The sequence below is a fragment of the Pelobates fuscus genome, chromosome 8 (assembly GCF_036172605.1).
Source record: "Pelobates fuscus isolate aPelFus1 chromosome 8, aPelFus1.pri, whole genome shotgun sequence".
Lineage (NCBI taxonomy): Eukaryota > Metazoa > Chordata > Amphibia > Anura > Pelobatidae > Pelobates > Pelobates fuscus.
The window spans coordinates 10,717,773-10,744,391 of NC_086324.1; positions in this window are offsets into that span (position 1 = coordinate 10,717,773).

Here is a 26,619-nt window from a genome sequence, read left to right on the forward strand (position 1 = left end):
ATGTGATGTGCTACCACGTGTGTACACAGATTGCCACGTAAAGTCAAGTGTAGAACTTACCACTACAAGTGATCAATACAAATATACAGGCACATGCACAACATGGACCAAATGCACCAAATATAAATCATGTGAATTCTATCATTTATTGGAAGCACTGTGGCTGTTGCATAGGAGCTTTGTTAGAGGAGAGTGCCAGATAAGTTGTGTACACATATATATAAACATAGGGGTGGTGCAAGGATTTTTGGCTACACATGCGAAGATGCATTTTGCCACCCCATTCCCCTCTCCCCCCAAAATGCATCTTCACCAGTGTCTCGTAAACCCCCTTTTGAATTTCTAACCCCCTTTAGTGTATTGTATCTCCCGTTTAGTCTGTCTTACACAGTCACTCCCTTGTATGTCTCATACAACCCTCTTATTTCTCGCATCCTTTTTCTGTGTGTGTCTCCCCTAAGCCCATTTTGTCAGGGAGGAGATACTAAATGTTTGGATGCATTTTAGGCAGCCATGACCCAAGAAGGATCTCTAGCAGCCATCTGAGGAGTGGCCAGTGAAGTTATCACTAGGCTGTAATGTAAACACTGCATTTTCTCTGAAACAAACAGTGTTTACAGCAAAAAACCTGAAGGTAATGATTCTATTTACCAGAACAAATTCAATAAGCTGTAGTTGTTCTGGTGACTATAGTGTCCCTTTAATTAAAAAAAAAAAAAAACAATTGCAAGAATACAACTGAAATAAAAATGCAGTCATGATAACACACACATTTTTATGTCTGCAAAGAAAATTATAGCTGCAATGGTAATATCTCCAGCACTGAGTTTAAATAAGAATAACAACGTTAACATTTTCTCCCCAGTTTCAATATGTAAGCGGTTGTGTCATTTCTGTGTATTTTTGCGTCAACTACATCTAATGTAAACAAAATCAAACCCTATAAAACGCAGGGATGGGGGGAATATGACTATCCCTTTAATTACACATGATTCCAATAATCATTTGATATTTCTGGCTGCTATTTAATTAATGAGAAATACAGCATTTTTGAGACATGAATTCAAAACTTACAGAACCTTACAGTAAATAATTTTATTTAAACATAACTTGAAACAGAGTTTACTCATCCATTTATCGAGTGCCATTATGCGTTTCACTTACATTACCGACTGCACCAAATGGGAACGATTTGTTTGATGTATGATTTAAATACTGGTGGGTTATTGCTAATGTAAATAGGTTTATAACCTTTCAATAGGATATAAAGACAGCTGCTCCCTCCAGATACAAACATCTGGTTATTCCAACAAAGCATATAATTATATTTAATGGATGAGAAGTGTTTGACGGATTACAGCCAAGTGGCAGAATTAGACAATTACATAAAATGAAACAAACGTTTAAAGAGCTTCCAAAGAATGAAAATAAATAAATAAACAAATACTCAAATAAATACATGAAACAAAAACAACATCATCTCTTCTACAGCATTAGCTTCAGAATAACTAACAGAATAACTAACGATTTCTGAGATTGGAAAAAAAAAAGACAGATGGATAAACACACAGAGAGAGAGAGAGAGAGAGAGAGAGAGAGAGAGAGAGAGAGAGAGAGAGGATAGATAGATCACACTTCACAACGGATCACATGAATCCCAGCTCTGCTTACATGTGTCTAATATAGGATCCTCCATCATGGCACGGACACATAATAATCAGAATTGTTATACAATGGTAAATGGATATCTGGAACATTCACACAGATCAGCCACACCATTAAAACTGCTAAAAGGTGACGTGAATAGCATTGATTATATTATTACAGTTGCAGAGAGGCAGCAAGTGTCAAATAGTGATGGCTAGACAGAAAAAAACACCAGGGAGGTAGAAACGACCAAAGATACCCCAAAAAGTGGAACAAATATATATATATAGAAGTCCCTTCGACAAAACGCGTTGGATGAAGCCGGAAACTTTGCTCCTATGTTATGTTATTTTAAGTATATTTTTTAAGTAATTTTGGATATTGTTTTTTCTGTCCTACACCTGGGGAGATTGATTTTTTTTTTGTCTTCATTTCTTGATACCACTGAATGTGGAGATATATGCCTACGGAAGTCTACTTTCTTGCAAGTGTAACACTGTAAAACAAATTGTGCAATGTTATTTCTTCTGCGCTATTTGTTTGCTTTTCTCTGCTTTACCAAGTTTTATGAGGATTTACACTACAGAACTGCAGTAATATCATACACTGATTACACCCTATGAAGGGTGACAAGCCTAAATTAAAGTTCCTTCTGTGAGATTTCAACCACCCCCTTTTCACCTTACTCCATGTTTTGGAATTTATGACACTATGTATAGTTTTCTTTTTACAGATTGAATGCTTATATTCATTGTATAGATGTATACAACAAACACAAACTCCAAGGAATCCATGTTTAAAATGTAATACTGATGCAAAAATTGGATTTGTTTTTGTTAAACTAATTTGCATATGTCCACCCAGAATCCTTTGCGGTAGTAACATCACTGCAAATTTGAGATTTCTGTGGTAAAAGCAAGTCGTATAGCTTGACTGGTGTGCAGATCTGTGTTTAACAATGCATTGACTATATTTATCTAGTAGTAAATACAACCTTATCATGCGAAGACAATCAATAAAAAATGTAAAATAAAATGTCAGCTAGACTTTTGCAAAGCTAATCTAGCTCATTTTGAAAATGGTCTAATTTAAGTGGAATCCACCTAATCAATTAACATGATCTGTAATTTGGTTCAACATAAATGCACCCACTGTCATAACATTATCTCCTGTCTGTGCTTAGAAATACACTGGTTGAACCTTTCATCCACTTGATATTGCTTACATCACCAGCTAATGGACACATTCTGAGCATTGTACAGTATATATGGTCCAGGCGTTTCGCAGGAGATAAAATGGAAAAGCTCAACTAAGCCAAGATTGCTAAACCCACCTACTGACTCAGAAACAAATACTAAGAGGGACGATTAGTGATCAACCACTTTCAATATCAATCAGCTGGAATGCTACACGTTTTGCTGTAGTAAACTGCATACAATATATTAGCAGATCTATTTGTGTCAGACTATAACATTCTCTCATACAACTTTTTGTAAGGATATCGTCATTTTCATATAAATACACCTGATTATAACAATTTATACTGGTATTAAAATTACAATTGATATTGATATGTTTCCTCTTTATTGTGAATGTGCCTTGCTAGTATTTGTTGTGAGCATTTTGTATGATACATTTTATGTGTTTCGATGATTGAACTCCGATAGGATTTTGGATTTCGGATGGAAGTTCTAGGATGTAGAGTTAATATTAAATGGAATAGAACATATTGAGCAGTTAACAGATTTGAGCATGACCGCCTTAAATAATAGAAAATGTCTTGCAAAATTGAGATCCAAGCAATGGACACTGATGATGTATCTTTGCTATAAATATGAGTGTGGATAGTTGATATGTTTCTCCTGAGTTCTATAAGTTCTATACCAGCTGAATGTATTATGTTAGAGGGTCCTTCAATATATTGGATGAGACGATGCCTATGAGTCCATAAACCAGCCAGATTGTCTATGCTGCCTCTTCTTCTTGTAATGACTTGTGATTTCAAACTGCTTTCACATATATGTATTTTTATTTGATTGCAGGTATTAATCACTTTTATTTTATCGGTCATAATGTTGATTTAACCTTTTTCATCCAAACAGATAACTTGGCCCATTAAAGCCACACTGTGAGGCCGAAACGACCATTCCCAATCGTTCCTCTTTTATTCCTCTGTCAGAACCTGTTCTTCTTTTATTTATTTCTGATCTTGTTCCATTCCCTTGGCGATGGGTAGGGGCTAATAGTAAAAATACATACTCCCTCAACCCCCAAGTGTAACATCTATTGATTTCAGCCCCCAAATAAATATCCATAAAGTCCGTCAAACTAATAAAATTTAAAAAAAAGACATGACCCCTCCTCCCACCTCCCACACACAAAAACACAAAAAATCCCAGCTAGACAAAATTAACCATCTTCACCTGGCGAGGGCTCACAAACACTGAAATGTGCAGGTTTGGGAAAGGCTTATAAAGCCTTCCCACTCTGTGCATCTCGACACATAGCCTCTGCTTGGTTAGTTTAAGGTGCTCTGACAGGTAATCTTGAACCTTACTTGCTACATCTAATGATGAGTATTATTTTTTTATTATTCAGGTATTTAGTTTATTGCTCCCCCACTATTATTAGGGTGAGGGGGGTAGGTAAGGTATTTATTTTTTGGGGGGTGACCAGGTGCTTGGGGACAATACACCCCCCCTCCCCTCACAAAGAGTTCCCATCTGCTGCCAATGGGTGGGGGCAGAGTGGCACAATAGGTGCCCCCTTGTCACTTAGGGCCCCCACCAGTGTTATTGGGTGGGCAGATAATGTGCCCTGCAGGACCTTCATCTGGCAACTCAAAGATGGTGGCACCTAGAACATAGATCTATACAAAAAAAAGGTGAAATGGGGGACTAGAGGCATTTAGGGGTGGCTAGGGGGACAATAGAATGTAATGGAGTCGGGAGGTGACTTCACACTGTCTGCATATAAAAAAACTAAGAAATGCGGCCATGACAAAGACACATTAATTACACGTTGCAACATCAAAAGCAATACAGAATAACAAGTGCATTGTGACTGTCTGGGATCAATAGCCGTCCTTTAGAGCTCTCTGAGAAGCCAACGCTGAGGATTTAAGAAAATATAGAATTAACCAGACCAGATGAACATCACACAAGATGTTTTTCCAACCCTCACGGAGTTCCAATCGGGTTTTTAGTGTTTCAATAGAGTAGACCAAGCTCGTTTCCAACATCTCTCTCTAATATATTTTTAATATCCCTCAGTGTTTTTTAGAGGCAGCATGACTTGTACAAAGCTGCAGCCTTCCTGCAAAGTGTATTTGTCAGCACTTTAACTGTGTGAGTCATGTACTCACCGCCTAAGAGGAAGAAAGGTGTAGAACAACTTCACATTTAGTAATAAATTGCAACGTATCTTTCCAATTGATCCCAGTTTGAAGAGACTAATGGAAGATCGACTAAAATTCACTTTAGTTCTATGTTCAATTTAAGATTCTATAAACATTTCAGTATTGAAGATACTAGTAACATCACTTCAGATACAAAGACAAGACAAGAGCACACACTCTTTTAGAGCCACTTATAGGTGGTTATAATCTGTTGGCCTTTTTAGTCTTTTGTCAAAACATCTGATCTTGGTCACTGCGGGCAATATGTCCGCATCTTCAACAAGAATGTTTTTTCTATCAAAGCAATTTCTCCTGTATCTTAGAAACAAGAACTTGTGAAAATATCTATTAATCTGCAATGAAGTCTCCAGCCTGCAGCATAAACACATGAATCAAAGGCCATCGGCTTCTGGTAGCTGTGAGTTGCTGCAGGTGCTGAGTGCAATTTATTTAAAACACAACATCTGGTGGACACCCCTTAAACAACATTGGCGGTACAACCTGCATGAACACGCTGCATGTGTGTTCTGTCGTGTACATAGGTAACATATGTTAAGATTGCAAATTAGCAACACACATGCTTCTATACAAATATTCTCTCTGGCCTTACCAAGCACATACCATACCTGTGTATGGTTCTGTAATCTTCAAAAGGAAAATGAATTTATCATGGAAAAAAATCCCAGTTTCCTCTGAAAAGGTGTTTAGTTTCTCTCCTTCAATATGTTCCAGCAAGATACATCCCAGATAACATGAGTGAGATGTAGAGATGTAGACTCACAAAATTCTTTGAATAGGATACTGAGTCCAGAGATGTGGTTTTAACGATGAAAGAAATATTTTAGTGAGACATGATTAACCTGTCTTTATAAACGTAACCCATCTTTGGTTTTACATTTTTTTTCCATGTGTAATACCAACGTCTTCACCTGTGCATGCTGTGCAGATAACAAGTATAGAGACCTACCTTTACATGCTTCAACAATATTCAGACTATCTATAACCTCACATGTTCCTTAAATCCTTTCTCTTTCTCAGAATATTCCATCAAACTTCGTAAAATGTCAACCTTAGCATGTCCCATCACGCTTTATTTTTGCTTTAATTTCACATTGCAAATTGTACATTATGTTGTTTTACATAAATCAGCTGATTTTGTAGCTTATTCTTTGCCTATTATGCTTGGTATAGTGACAATATTGTACTTTTAGCGTTGTTGCGTTTCGTTAGTCGATGCATTTTTAAATTTACATCTTGAGATTTTTCCATCAATACTGAGGTGTATCCCCAACACAGAATGGGTTAAACGTGAAGGACAAAGGATCCCAGAGCTCTTGTAGAACATTGGAACACCCCCAGCTGGATAACAATACAACTTAGCTGGACTCACCTGAAGCAAATCAGGGATGAATGACTTTGGTACATTATGGACACAGGCTATCAACAGAAGATGAGATAAATGTGTACCAGTGTAAATAATGGCAGAAAAATATCTGTACTGTAGTTTGTTGTTTCTGAAAAAAAATAGAGATGGAATAGAAATGAACGTGAGTAGATCTTAGCTGTATAAGCCGTGTCTATGCCAATGGGTGAATGCTGGTAGGGGACAATAGGTCCCTCACGTTATCACTTAGGGCCTCCACCCACCGCTATAGGGTGGAAACGGATTGACCTGAATAGGTTCCCTACCCTTTATCACTTAGGGCCGACTAGGGGGGATCCCCCACTATAAATTAGGGCCTCACCACCGCTTATGGGTGGGGGCTGGGGGAACAGACAGTGTCATTTAGGGCCTTCATTAGCACTACTGGGTGGGGGCTGGAGTGGACTAGTTCCTCCATTTAGTTTAATTAAAAAAGGTAAAATGAGGGACCTGGTGGCATTTAGGGATGATTATGGGGACAATAGAATGTAGTGGAGTTAGGAGGGGGGTTTAAAAAAACAGATGTGGCCATGATGGTGCCACTGTAAGTGCTCTTTTCATTTTTGGAAAATGAGATAAAATATCCTAAAATACACCATTAGATGACTTACTCTGTAATTCCAGAGACATTTACTCTTATATATTCACCCATCAGAATCTTCCTAACGTGGTGGTGACTTCACACTGTCTGCATATGAGTATTTCTAAAGGTGTTAGTACCATGACAGGTCTATAGTCGCCATTTGGGCAGTCGGAATCCAGGACAAACCACCCCCATAACCTAACCCAATAATACACAGACACTAAGTAGTATGGGGAAATTTGTCCACAGCTTTATTAACCAATAATTATAATAATAATAATAATAATAATAATAATAATAATATCGATAATAAATTAACAGGTAAACATGGGTCATTGCCCCCCATACTCCGCCCCCTCGCATCCTGTTCCTTCGGCTACCATACAAAAGGCAATGACCCCCATATAATAACACATATATACATAATTATAACATACACCAACTTTATATCAAAGTGCCAACCACCATTAACCACGGCAGGGGTATACCCGGATACCCCTGCCCCACCAGGTTCTGAGCCACCTCCAGGACTCGAAACCTCTCAACCACCGATGACCACAATCTGTTTATTCCACCTCACGTTCATCCAGGGGAGCCTATTTCCTCTCCTTCAGCTCCCCGTCCCGCCGCTGTGAAAGAAACGGGTTAAATAAACACAAAACAAACAAAGGGAGGGTGGGTGGGACAAACTCGACCAGGTAGGAAGTTAGAATGACTCACCTAAAATGGCTGCTCATTTAAATAGCCAATCCCACTTACCCATAATTCCAACCCTCGCTTACTTCCTCCTAAGCCCGCCTCCTAACCCCTGTCAAGGCCTTTTTCCGCTTAGCTGCGCTCTAGCTACATGGGGCTACATGACAGGTCTATAGTCGCCATTTGGGCAGTCGGAATCCAGGACAAACCACCCCCATAACCTAACCCAATAATACACAGACACTAAGTAGTATGGGGAAATTTGTCCACAGCTTTATTAACCAATAATTATAATAATAATAATAATAATAATAATAATAATAATATCGATAATAAATTAACAGGTAAACATGGGTCATTGCCCCCCATACTCCGCCCCCTCGCATCCTGTTCCTTCGGCTACCATACAAAAGGCAATGACCCCCATATAATAACACATATATACATAATTATAACATACACCAACTTTATATCAAAGTGCCAACCACCATTAACCACGGCAGGGGTATACCCGGATACCCCTGCCCCACCAGGTTCTGAGCCACCTCCAGGACTCGAAACCTCTCAACCACCGATGACCACAATCTGTTTATTCCACCTCACGTTCATCCAGGGGAGCCTATTTCCTCTCCTTCAGCTCCCCGTCCCGCCACAAGCTCAGACCTTGACCCCTTAAGCTGTCTGAGCTCCGCCACCCCGAAGAAACAGAGCCATCCTTATACCATCCTGCCAACCCAAGTTGAGCAGGTCCAAACCCACATCCGAGAGGTGAACACCATCCGAGCGGTAGTATCCTGGCAACCCTTCCTCCAACTCCAGGTGCCGTACCACTACACCCCCTACTTTCCGCACAAAGCTTGCCATCAAGCTATTCACCTTCTTCCTGCACCTCTCCATAGCCCCCGGGTCCCGAGCGTGCCGCCACCGGCGCCGCGGGACAATCTCAGACCAGACCAACATTACCCCCGGAAGCAGGCCCCTTAACTTATTAATGTCCTGCTTCATCCACTTCACCAGCCGGCGCTGCGGCGTAAGGCCCAGGTCATTTCCCCCCACATGTAATACCAGCACGTCTGGCGAGTACCCTGCTGCCAGCATCCCAAACAGTTTCCCACAAACATCCCCCCAGCAAAAACCCCGATACCCAAACCAACGAACTGCCAACTGGCCTCTCAGAAAACCCAGCTGCTGGCCTTGCGCTCGAGCTGCGGCCCTCCTCTCGGCCCAGAAGACAAACGAATGGCCCACGATCCATGCCACACGCCCTGGGGGGAGAAAACAAATGATGAGGGAAGTCCAACAGAGACCCCTACCCCATCCCCAACCAACACAGCGAAACATCCCAACATAGCCATTACCCCTCACATCATAACACAAAACCTTTCGAATTTGATGGCTCTACACATTTTTTTTTATTTTTTTTTTTTTTTGAAATACGAAACAGTCCCCTGCCATTAATCCAATAGACCCAACCGGACATAGGAGCGGAATCTTACCGATTCCCACCTCCCGATCCTCTTCACCACCTCGTCCCCCAATCCCAACCGTGCGGCCTCCGTGGCCGCCCCAATACGGAACGAGTGCGTCCCAAATCGTGCAGCTTGAAGCCCCAACCTGCCCAAGCCCAACCGAAAAACTTTCGTGAACTGGAACCGAGAAAGGGACGATCCGTCAGCATGCACCAATAAGGAGCCCCCCACCGCTGGCCTCCGCGCCAGATACTCCACCGTAGCAGCCACCGGGCACAAAGCCGAGCCTGGCAAGGCCCCCAGTGTCACGTCCCGGCCCACGCCGCGGACGTCCGTTTTGGACCTGCCAAGGTGCACCACCACCTTCCTATCCAGGATACGGACCCCCGACAATTGCAGGCCCCCTTGCGCCAGTTTACTAGCACTCACCAATTCCCCTACTCGGAATGCCCCAAAAAACGCCAAAACAAACGCTACTTTGAACAGTAAAGCCTCAAACCCATCAAAACAAACCTCATGCAATATACCCACCAAGTCCCCCAGCAGCCGCACCGACACCGGGCGCCTGGTATCCGGCGCCCTGCGCCCCTTGCGATAACCCTTCAGGGCTTGCCTGATGACGAAGGTCTTGGTAAAGTCCTCCTTCCCATGCCACCGAAACCAAAACGCCATAGCCGCCATGGATCTGTCCACCACGGCAGGGGACGGCCCTTTTGTCAGCAACTGACAGGTGTACCACAAGAAAGCGTCCCGCAGGGCCTCCCCGCTGTCCATGGCCAACCCCTCCAGTGACCGTTCCCACAAGCCCCAAACCTTACTGTACGAGGCCCAAGTGGCCGGTGCCAGAGAAGCCTTCACGAGTCCTCCAAGCAGGACGCCCCCAGCTGCCAAATCTCGTCCGGGCAAGCCAGCCCTTCCTTCGATGCCTCCGGCGCCGCCAGCCAGAAACGGGACCACTGAAAACGAGATAGAGCATCAGCCACCTCATTCAAATAGCCGGGAACATGGCGCGCGCGAAAAACAACATTTCGGGACATACACAGCAATACCAGTCGCCTAAGCAGCTGAACCACCGGCTTTGAGGCCGCCGACTGGCGATTCACCGCGTGAACCACCGCCATGTTATCCGAGAAAAATACCACTTTCCGATCACGCAGCCTGTCACCCCATAACGCTACTGCAACGACCAACGGGAACAACTCCAAGAAAGCCAAGTTGCGCATAAGAGGGCTCGAACCCCAAGAGTCCGGCCACCGCTCCGCACACCAGGAGCCCCCGAAATATGCCCCAAAGCCTATACTGCCCGAAGCATCCGTAAAAAGCTCCAGCTCGGCCGACGACTGGCCCTCCTGCCGGAACAACACCGTCCCATTAAAATCCCGCAAGAAGGCATCCCAGATGCCCAAGTCCGCTCGCATGGCCGCCGACACCCGTACGAAATGGTGCGGGGATCTAACCCCCGCGGTAGCGGCCGACAAGCTGCGACTAAACACCCTTCCCATCGGGATGACCCGACACGCAAAATTGAGCAACCCAATCAAAGACTGTAGCTGCACCAGAGTCACCTTGCGTGCCCCAGCAACGGCAGCCACCGCCCCCCGAAGCCTTGCCAGCTTATCCTGGGGCAGCCGACATTCTCCCCTCCCAGAGTCAATCTCCAGACCTAGAAAACTCAGACACGTGGTCGGGCCCTCGGTCTTATCCGCCGCCAGCGGAACCCCGAATTGGCCCGCCACCCACTCAACCGTCCGCAGCAGGCGCAGGCAATCCAGGGAACCGGCCGGTCCCACACACAGAAAATCATCTAGATAATGTACAATAAGACGACTCCCCGCTTCCACCCGTATCACCCATTCGAGAAAAGTGCTGAATTTCTCAAAATAGGAGCACGAAATGGAACAGCCCATAGGCAGACACAAGTCCACGAAGTAGGCCCCTTCAAAGAAACACCCCAGCAGGTGATGACAGTCCCGGTGGACCGGTAGCAGCCGGAACGCGGCCTCGATGTCCACCTTAGCCATCAGGGCCCCATGCCCGGCCCGCCGGACCAAATCGACCGCCCGGTCGAAAGATGCATATGACACCGAGCACAATTCCTTATGAATACCGTCATTCACCGACTCCCCTTTCGGGTATGAGAGATGGTGAATGAGTCTAAATTTACCCGGCTCCTTCTTGGGGACCACCCCAAGTGGGGAAACCCGCAGGCCCTCCAGCGGAGGCACTACAAACGGGCCTGCCATGCGGCCCAGTCCGACTTCTTTGCCCAGCTTTTCCCTAACCACATCCGGGAAGTCCGCCACAGACTTCAGGTTGCGCAGCCTCCCTTGACCCCCTCGTCGCTCCTGAAACGGAATAAAGAACCCCACCGCAAACCCCGCCAGGAGCACCGCAGCGTCCGCCCTGTTACCGTAGCGGCCTAGCCACGGCTCCATCGCGCTTAGCTTCACTGGGGTTAGGCCCAGGGGAAGCGGATGCACCCCCTCCCCCCGGCGCGACAGCCGCGCCGGCGCCTCCGGACTTACCCTTCTTAAAGCAGCGGTTGAGCCCATGAGCTCCCCCGCAGCCGGAGCACTCATGCTTGAAACGACAGGAGGCTCCCCATTTGCATTGGCCCTCGTTATAGAGCCAGCATAAGCCCTTTTGTAAGGTGGCCGACGAGGCGGACTGCCCCCTGGCGCCGGCCGAGCTCTGAAAGGGCTGCGCTTTTTGCGCCATCATTAGCTTCATCCAGAGCGGCAGGTCCATTTGGTCCCACCGCATACCCGGGTTAGCCGCCAGCCGCTGCCGAAACTGCTCGTCGTACCTCCACCAGGCCAACCCCCCGTAAGTCCGGTACGCCTCCCAAATGCCATCCAAATAGCAGAACAAAGACGAGCACAACCCCGGCGATTTCTCGCCGAGCACGCTAGCCAGCACACAAAAAGCCCGCAACCAATTACCAAAGGACTTCGGTATCTTGCGGTACCGCTTCCTCTTCTCCTCCTCCTCCTTTTTCTCATCCTTCTTATCCTCCTCCTTGAGGTCAATGAAGTCCTCTAACGGGAGGAGGGAGAAAATCTCACAGAACTCGCCCTTCCAAATCTTATCCTTCACGTCCTGTTTCAAATGGACCCCCAGTGGGCCCGCAAAAGATACGTACGCGTGCTGCCTAGCCGCGTCGGGGATACCCCCGGACAACTCAGCCCTTTCGCTCCCAACCTCCCCTACGTCCTGCGGCACCACCAAATCCCCGCCCGAACTAGGCCCCGCGGAATCCCGGATCCGAGAACCTGAAGCCACTGCACCCGGAGCCCACACCTGACCAACGCCGCTAGTGTCACCCCCCGCCCCCAATGAGTGGAGTAGTGCCTGAAGTGTGGTAACTAGTGCGCTAGAGTGTAGTGACCCACTGGACTCACCGGCCAAGCCCCCCGACACCGGAGCGGTGGGGGCTGCAGTACAGATCGCCTGACGTCCGGGAAGAGGAACTTCCGCCGCCATCTCGCCGACCGGGGAGCCCACCCGGTGCCCAGCCTGTGAGGAAGCAGAACGGCTCCGAAATCTAGGACAAGGAGAAGAAGTCCTGGGTAGGGGGTAACGAACATCCACTCCCCTCCCGTCCCGACCCCGGGAGCGCCTGCTCTGCACCGAAGCCTCCCGCTGACCTCTACCACCACGTGGCACCCGGGAACCCCTGGGGCTACGACTCCTCCCGTCTCTACCAGCAAGCCGCCCCTGCTGTCCATACCGAGGGGCTGCCGCACCTTCCCCTGCTGAGCTATCCGAGGGGGAGCAGTGCCGACCCGACCGCCCCCGAGCATCCCGGGACCCCAGAGATCTAACGGGCGAGGGACTGTCACTACTACTCCTGGAACCCGGGCCCCCCCTGCGCCCCTCCACTACGGAAAGACCCGACTCCCGGCCTACCCTACGCCCTTGCCTAGCTACCTCCGAAACCCCCTCCCCCACCCCCTTACCTCTGACCCCTTGCTTGCCAGACCCCGATGGCCCCGAACTACCCACCACCCCTACGGGAGACCCTCTGTCTGACCTGGCCCCCTCCCGGGAACCCCTACCACCCTTAGAACTTACTCCTTTAGAGCCACATTTTCTCTTCGGGGCCCCAGGGCCCTCCCCCTTTCCCACTAAGGCCTGTGTACCCCCAACCGGCTTACTCCCGCCCCCCCCAGTGGCAGAGCTCCCCCGAACAACCTTCCCGCCAAGAGGGCCCCGACCTGAGCCCTCTGCACTTGCCTGATGCCTGCCATGCGGTCTCCCGGATCCAGCCTCCTCATCGTCTCCGCTGTCCGAAGGGGGGGAAGCCCTCCTGGGCCTCCCCTCCGTGGGTCTCGAAGCACCAGGGGGCCGCCCGGCCGCCTCCGACCTGCTAGCAGCCGCGCCCCCGTCCACGATATCCCTTTGCCGCCTAGTGCACATCCGAGGCTCCGTCCGCACACGGGGAGGCAAGGCCTCGACCACGCGGCTCCCGGGCCTGCTGCCGGTCGGAACTGGAACTCCACTGCAACCGGGTACCACTTCACCGGGCCCCGCGCCCGGGCTTAGCCTCCTCGGGGGCCTCCGGGCCCGGACCGGTCTCCCGCCATCGCCGTCCCGATCCGCCGCCTCCGCCAGGGCAGGGCCAAGCTGTGCCCGTAGCCAGTCCACACCTTGATGCCGTGCTGCCGACCTGATCCCTTCCAGCAAACGCTCCACGTCGTCCATTGTTCCTGCAGAGGAGACAAAAGAAATCCGACCAAGCAAAGTCCGCGCTCCCCGAGGCGAACACAAACTCGACCAGGTAGGAAGTTAGAATGACTCACCTAAAATGGCTGCTCATTTAAATAGCCAATCCCACTTACCCATAATTCCAACCCTCGCTTACTTCCTCCTAAGCCCGCCTCCTAACCCCTGTCAAGGCCTTTTTCCGCTTAGCTGCGCTCTAGCTACATGGGGCTACAGGAAGTTTACACTTAAATGTATCTAATTTTCAAGCATGTCCCAGAAAGAAATTATAAAATAAAATCGCACATTTTAAACATAATTATACACATGAAACTGAAGTGAAAATTAAACATTACCGGTTACCAGTTGAATTTTTATTTTATATCCAAAGAAGTAAATATTTCATGACAATTTAAACTGGTAAAAATGTCACTTTCCTGCTCATTTTAAATACACAAACAGGAATCAACGCAAACACACAAAATGTGTGATTTTACATGATCCAAAATGCCAGCTATGATATGCAACAAATATTTCAAATTGGTTACACTATGGCCTAATTTCTCAACTCGTGGCCCCACAAGCAGGAGGTACGCCAAGAGCTGGTCAACCAGCCACCTTTAATTTCATTGTCTACATGTTTTTTTTTGCAATTGATATGAAAAGAAATGACTTTCTTGTGGCAGGGGTGCTTAGACCTGCAGGCAGGGGCGGACTGAGAACCCTCAGGGCCCCCGGGCAAAATAAATCAAGGGCCCCCTTACAGGCCCCACCCATACTCCGCAGCAAGCGCCACCCATGTCCCGCCTCCAGCCACACCCTACACAATCTTTAGACACAAGGAACAAAAGTGCAATAATCCCTTCAAGGCCCCAGTAGAGACTACAATTGAGGGCTAATGGGCCATGGAGGGGGGTCTTTCTAGCAGAGGCTATCTCAGTGTCCTTTAGAGAGTGTGTTAGAAATAATTTCCTCCAGGTCCCATTAGAGACTACAATGGAGTCTAATGGGGCCTGGAGGGGGGTCTCTCCAACACTCTGGTTCCTATTCACAATATAGCAACACAACATAGCTGATACCTAGGCCAAGTTGGCTCCTCTTACCTTAATTACTGTTGCTGGCTGGCAGTCTGTGGGCTTGCTGGAAGGCTGTGGGCTTACTGGCTGCGGCTGGCAGGCTGTGGGCTTGCTGGCAGGCTGTGGGCTTGCTGGCTACTGCCGGCAGGCTGTGGGCTTGCTGGCTGCGGCAGGCAGGCTGTGGGCTTGCTGGAAGGCTGTGGGCTTACTGGCTGCAGCTGGCAGGCTGTGGGCTTGCTGGCAGGCTGTGGGCTTGCTGGCTACTGCCGGCAGGCTGTGGGCTTGCTGGCTGCGGCTGGCAGGCTGTGGGCTTGCTGGCTGCGGCTGGCAGGCTGTGGCTTGCTGGCTGTGGCTTGCTGGCTGGCAGGCTGTGGCTTGCTGGCTGCGGTTGGCAGGCTGTGGGTTTGCTGGCTTTAAGCCTAACTGGTGGCCTGTAGGCTGGCTGGCTGTCTACTGGCCAGTCTGTGGGCTGGCTGGCCTGTGGGTTGGCTGGCTTGCTTGCTACTGGGGCACTCGTAGATTATTTAAAGAAATAATCCATGCACAATAACCACTACTACTCTGTGTAGTCGTTATGGTGCCAGGAGGGCCGGGCCCCCCTCCCAGAGTAAGTAATCAAACCGTTTAAGAACAGTTTGACAACTTACCTGGGGTCTGCTGGGATATGAGGCTGTAGTAGGGTATAGGAGCAGTGGTGCAATGTGTAAGGGGTGCAGTGTGTGTGAAAGGTTCAGTGTGTGTGAGGGGGTGTAGTGTGTGAATGTGTAGGGTGTGTGGGGCAATGTGTGTACGAGGGGGCTGTGTATGTGTGTGGCAATGTTAGTATGGGGGGCTGTGTGTGTATGGGTGGGCAGTGTATGTGTGTGTGTGGCAATGTGTGTAAATGTGTATGGTGTGTGTGGGGGCAGTGTGTGTGTATGTGGGGCAGTGTGTAAATGTGTATGGTGTGTGGGGGCAGTGTGTTTATGGGGCTAAAGTTCACTCTCACCACTGCGACCACCAGGAATACCTGGTGGTCACAGTGTTGAGAGTGAACTCTAGCCAGTAGCTCCAGGGCTAGAGTTTACTCTCGCAAGAGCCATAACGTTGCCGTGGTAACCGCGGCAACGATCTGTGCTCGCGCAAGAAGGACCCAGAGGAGCTGCAGGCTGAGCTCCCGGGTCCTCTCTTCCTCCCTCCCCTGCCGGCTGCCCGCACGGTGCCTGCGGACAGGGGAGGGGGCAATTGCCCTCCTCTTACTCCCCCCTCCCCCTCTTCTAACCCCCTTCTTACTCCCACTCTCTTCTTACCCCCTTCTTACTCTCCCCTCCCCCTCTTCTTACTCCCACCTCTTCTTACTCCTCCCTCTTCTTACCCCCCTCCCCCCTCGTCTTACTCCCCCTTCCTCTTTTTACTCCCCCCTCCCTTCTTCTTACCCCCTTTACTCCCCCCTCTCTTCTTACTCTCCCCTCTTCTTACCCCCCTCCCCCCTCTTCTTACTCTCCCCTCCCCCTCTTCTTACTCCCCCCTCCCTTCTTACCCCCTCTCTCTCTTCTTACCCCCCCTCCCTCTTCTTACCCCCCTCTCTTCTTACCACCCTCCCTCTCTCTTCTTACCCCCCTCCCTCTCTCTTCTTACCCCCTCTCTTCGTACCCCCTCCCTCTCTTTTTACCCCCCTACTCCCCTCTCTTTTTACCCCCCTCCCTCTCTCTTTTAACCCCCCTCTCTCTTTTAACCTCCCCTCCCTCTCTCTTTTAACAACCCCCTCTCTCTTTTAACCCCCCTCTCTCTTTTAAACCCCCTCCCTCTTTTAACCCCCCCTCCCTCTTTTTAACCCCCCTCCCTCTTTTAAACCCCCCTCCCTCTCTCTTTTAACCCATCTCTTTTAACAACCCCCCTCTCCCTTTTAACCCCCTCTCTCTCTCTTTTAACCCCCCCCTCTCTCTTTTAACCCCCCCTCCCTCTCTCTTTTAACCCCCCCTCCCTCTCTCTTTTAACCCCCCCCTCCCCCTCTCTCTTTTAACTCCCCCCCTCCCTCCCTCTCTCTTTTTACCCCCTCCCCGTAGCGTGGCCGAGCTGCTCTGCGTCCGCGGTGCCGGCCGGATTGATAGGAAGGTGCACACACACTGAGTGTGCACCTTCCTGTCAGTCCGGCCGGGTACAGGAAACAGAAACTCCTGTTCCGCGCGGAACAGGAGTTTCTGTTTCCTGTACCCGGCCGGACTGACAGGAAGGTGCACACTCAGTGTGTGTGCACCTTCCTATCACTCCGGCCGGCACCGCGGACGCAGAGCAGCTCGGCCACGCTACGAGGAGGGGAAGTGAGAAGCTGCAGCCGCCTGAGCGCTCTTAAGAGAGCGCTCAGGCGGCTGCAGCATTTAAAGGGGCGGCCGGGCCCCCTGATGGCGGGCCCCCCTCCCGGCCGGGCCCTCGGACCATGTCCGAAGTGCCCGACCGGTCAGTCCGCCCCTGCCTGCAGGGGTACTTCTTCGTTAGAGTTTGAGAAACACTGCACTATGGCACGCTATATGACCTACAAACTATAAGCATCACATTACTTAAAGTTCTTCAGCAGCTGAAGGGTCACCTTGGATAGCCTTCAATAGCTGTGTTCATCATGCATTCCCACTCCTCAGTGTTCACTAAAGATCAATGAATATCGCTTGCGAACATCCAGAAATTCAGATCCTGAGGAGGAAGACCAAAGGGCCAGCATGGAACAGGGGCATGTGTGAGTGTGGGGGGGGGGAGTGTAGTAAGTTCATAGAAAGGAGGTCCTGTCAAAGTGGGGAGGGGCTATGAGTTAAGAGGGGTGGCCATATATATAGCGGAAGCCATTTCCTGTATCCCTCAGCCATCTTGATTATCCCACCCTCCCATTGTTATGTTTCAGGGTTGGTGTTCCCTGTTTATACTAACTTTGTTTTCTTGTCACTGCAGGCTGATGAAGGTCCTTGCCAATCAGGCTTGGACCAGGGGTCTAGTGGATAGGTTCCGGACTGATCCCTCCCCTAGCTTCGGGTTTAAGTTATGGTACAGAGCTGAGCCCAAAGCCAGTGGTTAGCATGGATGGTGTTGGAAGGCCAGTTGGAAGGCCAGTTGTGGTGTATGGACGAGGGGGGAGGCAAGCGCCCATGTTATAGTAGATGGTTGGCAAGGATCTGGTGATGGAAGTTACAGTTAATGAATATATTATAATAATATAATATGTTGATGTGGTTATTGTTTTAAATAAAGCTGTGGCCTATTTGTCACCACTTAAATCTTGGGTCAAGTTATTATGGGTAAGTTATTATAAGTAAAGGTTTCCCTCCTACACTGTCCCCACTACCTTCACACATGTTTTAGAGATGAATTCACACATATATGCCACATCAATGTCACGTTCATGTTGTGGTTTGAAAGTTATCAATGTGGGGATACTAGTAACATGTAAGCTTCCAGGTGTCACTGATTTCAGATGCAAGCGATGGGACACTGAGTGCTTGCGTACTTGTCAGACAAACACACGGCTTATTGTCTCCCAGAGACACTTTTAATTATAGAAAAGTATTGCGCTAACTTCATTCAGACGTCCGTGTGTAACCACTTATCTGTAAGTACGTCTCTGCTAACCATGCTTCTGTTAATTCATTCTTCCTTGGCAATGTTTTCCTTTCTGCAGGCTATTGTAAGTTGATTCCTGAGGGCGGGGGAATCGGAAAATGTTATCAACAGGAATCAGACTGTTTTGTTAAGGAAGCGAAGGAATTTCCTAAAATCAGGTATTCACTATGTAAATACAACCTTTATCTTGCACATAAAAATTTGCTTCATGATTTTAAATAACACTTAACCTTTCCTGAATGGAAGGGAGTCTGTTTATATGTATATTAGTATGCAAAATCCTGCATGAATTGTTCCTATCTATACGTTTCATAGTCTTTCACAGAGCACTAATGTCACAAGTAGTAATCAGGGGGAGCAGCAAACTGTACGACCCCCAGTTTCTAATAAATCTCCCCAAACTCTATTATCTGCTAGTGGCAGTTAGTTTATTAATTCAACTTCTATACCCAATGCAATACTTAGCTGATCTCTCCTAATTACCCTTCCAATTAACAGAAGCAAACCATTCCAGCTGAATTAATGTAATGGTGTAATAATATTAAACCCATATTGATCGGAATTATCTATTGCTCTGTGCAACAGCACGTTTAGTTCCAGGTCCTTAACCCCTTATGGGTCACACTTATAACCCCATAAACACTCCAAAGCATCATATTCACTGTAGCCCACTGTAGTGGTTATGGTGCCAGGCTTGTCCCTGTGCATTCCCATTGTACAATGTCAAACCATTTTATCATGGTTTGACAATTAATCTGGACCCCACCGGGTGCCCATGTTCATACCAACTGCATCCAGTCTTATCCAGCCGGAGAAACTGTTTTTATATGCAGAAAATTAGAATAAAACAAGCCCAGACCTGCAATCATTGGCCGATGCTCCCGGTCAATGAGTGTAACCCTACATGACCATACTTTGTCCTACAGAGATAGCCATTTTCTGTGGTTAGAGAAGACCAGTTGCATGGTATGTGGCTGTGGGCATGCCTGATGGAACCCAGGTAAGTTGTCAACTAAAATGTTTTGACATCTTACCGTGGGATGGCACCAGGGCACTCCTGGCACAATAAACATTACAGTGTGCTTGGAGTGTTCCTTTAGGATCACAATCTAGTACCTAAAGTCTCCTGCTAATATAAAATATTATGTTTATTTAGCATTTACAACTCCATACAGCCCTGCATTTATACTGGTAGTATTACTGAACTTGCTTCCACCAGGATAAAATGAAGAAATAATCAACTTGATGTGAGAGTAGTTATAACACTAAAAATGGAAGATTGACTCCCACCCTTATGCCCCCTGAACACACCGAGCATGGGGTGCCCCTTTCTATGAATGTCAAAGGTCATGAAACATGAAACCATCCTTTGTTTGATAACAAGGAGCCCCCTGATTCCCTGATCCAATGACCTCCTAACTGAAGATTACTACCTTGTGCATGGCAGGGATTTAGGTCAAGAAGACCGGCTCATGAACTTAAAGTTGACTTGAATTTACCACCTATTAAGCTCATGCTAGACTGATTATAGAACCTTTCAGATGGAGATTCCATGAGAACATAACAGACGGGAAATCTCCATGTATTAATAAGAAGTTTCATACTAGATGTGGCAAAGACTGATACTTAGTCCGGATTGTTGCAAAGCTGAGATAACAAAAAGAAAAATAGCAAACTGACTGACTCATTTTAGTAATCCCTAACCAATTTGCTTGTGCTACCTTTGGTTGTTAGGTGTAATAATCTGTGAATGTTTTGGAAATAAATATCCTGAAAAATAAATTATTTATGAACACAACCCCCAAATCCTAATGGATGTAATTCCCTGTATTCACGTGATGCCATAAAGAAGGTTTAATCCAATCTGTGTATCTGAATCTCTTTCCCTTTATACATAGTGAAACACTAAGCTGAGAATATTGCACAGAATTCTATACTTTGTGGTTTGAGTCATTGCTGTTCATTTCACAGCGTATACTTTGGAATAGAAATTGAAGCCATATTAGTCCAGTGATGCAGATGTTAAATAACAGATGTTTTTCAATGCTTGAGACTTGAGAAAGGGAGTATCTACTGCAAGCTTGTTGTTCCAAAACACTGTGAGTCCAGTAAAAAAAGGTTTTCACAAGGCAGCGGAAAAGGGAAAGTGAGACAGAACATGTACAGAGAGAGATCTGAAAGTTTCACAGGAACAGTAAGGATTGGAGGGGAGAGGCTAACAGACAGCTCTTAAAAAGACCACAACTTTTCTGCAGTTCTGACAAGGAATAGGTTTATGTTACTAGAACCCTATTACTGTCGGCAGATCTGATCCTTGGTGGACATTATACCACCCACGCGAAATACTTTGAGCAGATCCAGCTGCTCAACTGATTATTCTATATGCATTTACCAAATCAGAAAACAATATCTTGTCTTTCCTTTCCACTACATGTGCATACTGACCAACTGTTATCGACATGGTAGGGATTACGCCATCATCATCCGCTCAATACACTGAGCTTAAGAAGCAATCTCCCTTTTTATTTAACTACAAGTCCCATCTGAAGCAAAGATTTTTTTGATACTGAAAAATTATGGACTATATCTGTTTGGACTTTTTTCATATTTTTCTATACACTAATCATTTGTCTGTTATTTGACAAAACCTGGTTTTCCTTTTCTGATCAGTTATTATGAGATAATCGTTTAATCTGTGATTTTATATATATATATATATATATATATATATATATATATAAGCAGGATGCTGCTGATCCATTGGGGAAGCATTGTGGTCTGCATCAATATTGGGGTTAGATCACTTTATGAGCTCCCTCATGGTCCCATTGCTCAGTCAGTGAATCAGAGCAGTGACTGTGGTGCCCTAAGTCATTGAGAAGCACTGGGGCCCACGAGGAACCTCTAATATATGCATCTAACAGAGGGGCAATCCCAAAAGCTCCCTCAAGGGGGCATAGGGCTAAGCAGAGAGATATAATAATCTCCTTGCCAGTTTAAGGATTGCTCCCTCACTGTCAGGGTCCCTTCTGTGGTGACCAGGGTTGTCCCTTAATGTACTCCCCTTTCACATGATGTTGCAAGTCCCCTACAGCTTTCTTCTTCCTTCTCCAGCCATTTTCACACTGGCCGTGATACCCCTGCCCCTTTTTATGACGCGAAAAGGGGGCACTTATGACGTTGCGTTACGCAGGAACATTCGGATTATGAAATTTTGGGGGCATGGCTACCATCCTAACAAGCCACAGTATAAAAAGGACTCTAAGGGCTAGGTTCTTTGCCCTGTTGCGGTTCATTTTTGTGCCCTATAGTGCTTGTTCCATATTCTGTATTCCAGCTATTTAATCTTGGCTTTGTTTGTGACTCCTTGACCTCGGCTTGAATTTGACCACCCCTTGTTCTTATACATTAGTCAGGCCTTTCTAACGTATACGTTACCCTTTATCCACATTCTGCGTGTTGAATCCCACTCCATTCCTGACACTCACAGCCTAACGTGTCACTCATAGGACCTAGGCCACTGACTCTGCCAATTAATGGGTAATTTTGGTCTCCTTACATTGTAATAGAACAGCAGGTCCTGTAAAGATATTGTTGTGTTTGGACAAAGTCAAGTTACTCAAATAATTGTCATTCCAGATTTTAGTATGCCTGTGAGAGACAAACTTTGGTTTCTATATTTGGTGTACAGTGCTGATTCCATGCGCCAAATTGGCTCCTTGTCAACCAAGATTAAGCATCCCAGCTTTTTTTATGACCCACCTCTTCAGTGGCCTTTCAATTTAACAAAGCTTTCCTCTTATACAATGTATGAAAATAGAATGTGTAATTTGTATGATTTTTTTTTTGTAGCTTGTTTTACAACAGCAATGTATAACAGTTATGTAACAGTATATATAGCACTATGTCATTATTGATTTTAAACAAGGTTTTTTTTTGTTCTTGTCATTTCAATCCTCACAATTCTATTGTAAACATAACAGTTAATGGATAATGCATGATGTATGTATGACAACGACAACACATTCATTTTCCCTGGTAGTTCACCATTTCTAACCTTGTTTACATTACTGGACTATATTTTCTTTTGAGATATTTAAAATACAAAAATTCTGCCCCTGAAAGGGTGAGCCATTTACCTGAAGGCCTGTCCTATTAATTTTCTCTCCCCTCTATGTAGGAAGAGGTTATTGTTATTTTTGAATCAGGCAGCAAAGTTAAAGGAGCTGAGTAGAGAAGCAGGATTGTAAGGTAAAGGTTGCAATAGTCAAGGTGAGAAATTACGAGGACATACATCAAAGTCTGTGAAGTGAGAAAGTCGAAGCCACAAACATGTTTTAGATTGACTTTATACACAGTTACTGAATTGACCAATAAAAATGTTCCCTTCACTTTGCAATCCTGACACCTTTATGTTACCGATGATAAACGCAATGCTTTATTTTTGTGGATCTCAGGATAGCTAAAATAAAACTAATTTCAATAGCTGGTCTAATTATCCCAACATTTCACTGCGGGAGCAGAAAAGACTCAAGGAGAGAGCAAGAGGTGGGGATACAAGGCTGTGATGTTCAGCTTTTATCATTGCAAATCAGCTTATTCAGAGTTAGAAAGTGCAATTAGTCGCTAAATAACTAACTATATAAAAGAATGCTATCCTCAAAATGGGACATTTGGCTCGTTTTGAAAAACAGATGAAAATGTTGTAGGATGAAGGAGCCTGTCTTCAGAGCTGAGAAAATTGCATTAAAATAAAATATGTGCTTATAGATGAAAAGCTAATGTTCACCTTTGTGTTAAAATGGTTTATTTACACTTACATAATAAAAATGTTTGCATTCTTAATTTCTAAATAGGGGATACTTTGCATCCTTAGGATTATCTTTGAATTCTTCCAGTAAATACAGAATTGTGAATTATGAATTGTGACTTTGTGATATGTTTTATTAATCTCTCCGTGGGGTAGCTAACTTTGTCCTCTAGATATTATCAAATTAAAAGAGGAATTATTCTTTGTTATCCAGAATACCTTTCAGTAATGCGTTTAGGATGTGTCAGTGCCTCCATCCAGGGCCGCCATCAGGGCATGACAACCATAACAGTTGTCATGGGCCCGGCGGCCCTGGGGGGCCCGGCCGCCCGGGCCCCACGTGTGGGGCCCATCGGGTGGCCCACACACTTAGGGCCACCCGATGAGCCCCCTTCTTCAGGGGCCCGGTCAGCGCTATGGCCGTTGTATAGCGCGACCGGGCCCCTTTAAAAAAAAAAAAAAAGCAGCCGCAAGTGCTGCTGGGAGGAAGTGCTCACTTCCTCCCAGCTCACTCCGCGCGGGAGGAGCGCGCCCGCCCGCCCGCCCAGCCGTAAAGAGGGAGAGCCCAGCAATGAAGAGGGAGCAGCGCCAACTCCCATCATCCCCAGCCACCCTCCTGCAAAGAAAAGGTAAGAGACAGGAGGGTGGCTGGAAAATGAGCTGTGTGTGTGCATGTATGTATGTATGTCTGTGTCTGTCTGCATGTATGTGTGTGTGTCTGTATGTATGCAAATGCAAAGTTATGCACTTCGGCGTAAAGAATACACAAGCAACGTATACCCTTAATGGAAGCGAATTAGGAATAACAACACACGAAAAGGACTTGGGAATTGTTATAGACAACAAACTATGCAACAATGTGCAATGTCAATCAGCAGTGGCCAAGGCCAGTAAGGTATTGTCATGCATGAAAAAGGGCATTCATTCTCGGGACGAGAATATCATTTTGCCTCTCTATAAATCACTGGTAAGACCACATATTGAATATGCTGTGCAATTTTGGGCACCTGTTCTAAAGAAGGATATCATGGCACTAGAAAAAGTGCAGAGGCGGGCTACAAAATTAATAAAAGGAATGGAACATATCAGCTATGAAGAAAGGTTAACCCATTTAAACCTATTTAGTTTAGAAAAACGTCGCCTGAGAGGGGATATGATAACATTATACAAATATATTCGGGGCCAATACAAACCATTGTGTGGAAATCTATTCACAAACCGGACTTTACATAGGACACGAGGCCATGCGTTTAGACTGGAAGAAAGAAGATTTCGTCTAAGGCAAAGAAAAGGTTTTTTTACTGTAAGAACAATCAGGATGTGGAATTCTCTGCCTGAAGAAGTGGTTTTATCAGAGTCCATACAGATGTTCAAACAGCTACTAGATGCATACTTGCAAAGACAGAATATTCAAGGATATAATCTTTCAATGTAGGGTAATAACTGCTTGATTCAAGGATAAATCTGACTGCCATTCTGGGGTCAATAAGGAATTTTTTGTCCTAGCTTGTTGCAAAATTGTGCTTCAAACTGGGGTTTTTTTTTTTTTGTTTTTTTTCTCTTTTGGATCAACAGCAAAAAACAGGTGTGAGGAAGGCTGAACTTGATGGACGCAAGTCTCTTTTCAGCTATCTAACTATGTAACTATATGTATGTCTGTGTGTCTGTATGCATGTATGTGTATGTATGTATGTATGTATGTATGTGTATGTCTGTCTATCTGTGTGTCTGTATGCATGTTTGTGTATGTCTGTCTGTATGCATGTCTGTGTCTGTATGCATGTATGCAAGTGTGTCTGTATGCATGTCTGTGTATGTATGTCTGTCTGTCTGTATGTGTCTGTATGCATGTATGTCTATGTATGTATGTCTGTCTGTCTGGATGCATGTCTGTCTGTATGTCTCTGTCTGTCTGTCTGTATGCGTGTATGTCTGTGTGTCTGGATGCATGTATGTGTATGTATGTCTGTCTGTGTATGTATGTCTGTCTGCATGCATGTATGTCTGTCCGTATGTCTATGTGTGTATGTATGTATGTATGTATGTATGTATGTATGTCTGGATGCATGTCTGTGTGTATGTCTATGTATTGTCAGGGTACTCACCTGTGAGACAGACGGCCAGACGTGGTCACTCCTGGAATTCCCAACAGGGGACTTGAACCGGGGTACTTATCTATCCCAGTCCTGCTCTCTACCTCTGAGCCACAGCAGCTTTACCAGAGACTTCTGATTCCGGCCTTGTTCATCCTGGCTTGGCTACTACACCGGGGGCTGCACCTTGACTTGTCTGCTTCTCACCTGACTCTGATCTTCATTAGCAGGGTATTTAAACCCAGCCTCTCCCTGCACTCATTGTCAAGTCTTTGATCTGTGTTCCTGTGTCGTACCAGTGTTCCTGTTTATTCTGCTTCGTATATTTGACCTCGGCTTGTGACTACGTTTATTCTAACCTCTGGCATCCTTTGACCTCGGCTATCCCTCGACTATCCTGCTGGTTCTGTCCTTGCCTGTCCTGCGAATTTGGTACTGCATCCTGCACAGCCCCCGTGCACAGACCCACAGGCCAGGTGAATTCTTACCTGACCACCTCGGTCTGTGGCTATCTGCAAGGGTGAGCGACATATCTGCGCTACAGACTCCCAACTCAGGTAAGACCCTGACAAAAGACTTGACCAATATGGAGTCCGCAGAAATGTGCTCACCCTCACTCCAGCAAGTGTCCAGCCTGGCCCAGATTGTTTCGGAGTTGCAGCAGGAACTTTTTTCTCTTAAAGGCGCAGTACATCCAGCTCCGGAACCCTTTGTCATCATGCCCGACAGATTTGATGGTAACTACACGTCCTTCCAGTCATTCAGGATGGATTGCGAGGTATTGTTCTCTTTAAAGCCTCGAACTTACGCCACGGATTTCATCAGGGTCAGAGCGGCTATCAACCTGTTGTCTGGACGCATTAAAGTTTGGGCTTACCAAATGTTGCAGAGGAAGAGTCCTGTCCTTGTCAGCTGGGAGTCCTTTATTATTGCTTTGGACTCACAGTGCAGGACCACTAAGCCCAAGCCAGCTCCACCTACTAAAAAATCGCGGAGTCTACGTCACCACACCCCGGTGATACCCTCTTATGATCCAGTTCCCAGGAGAACTCCAGAGGTATCCTGTGTTCAACTTGATCCTGAGGAACCTATGCAAATTGGACGTGTCCACTGCAAAGTCACACCGGGAGAGAGGG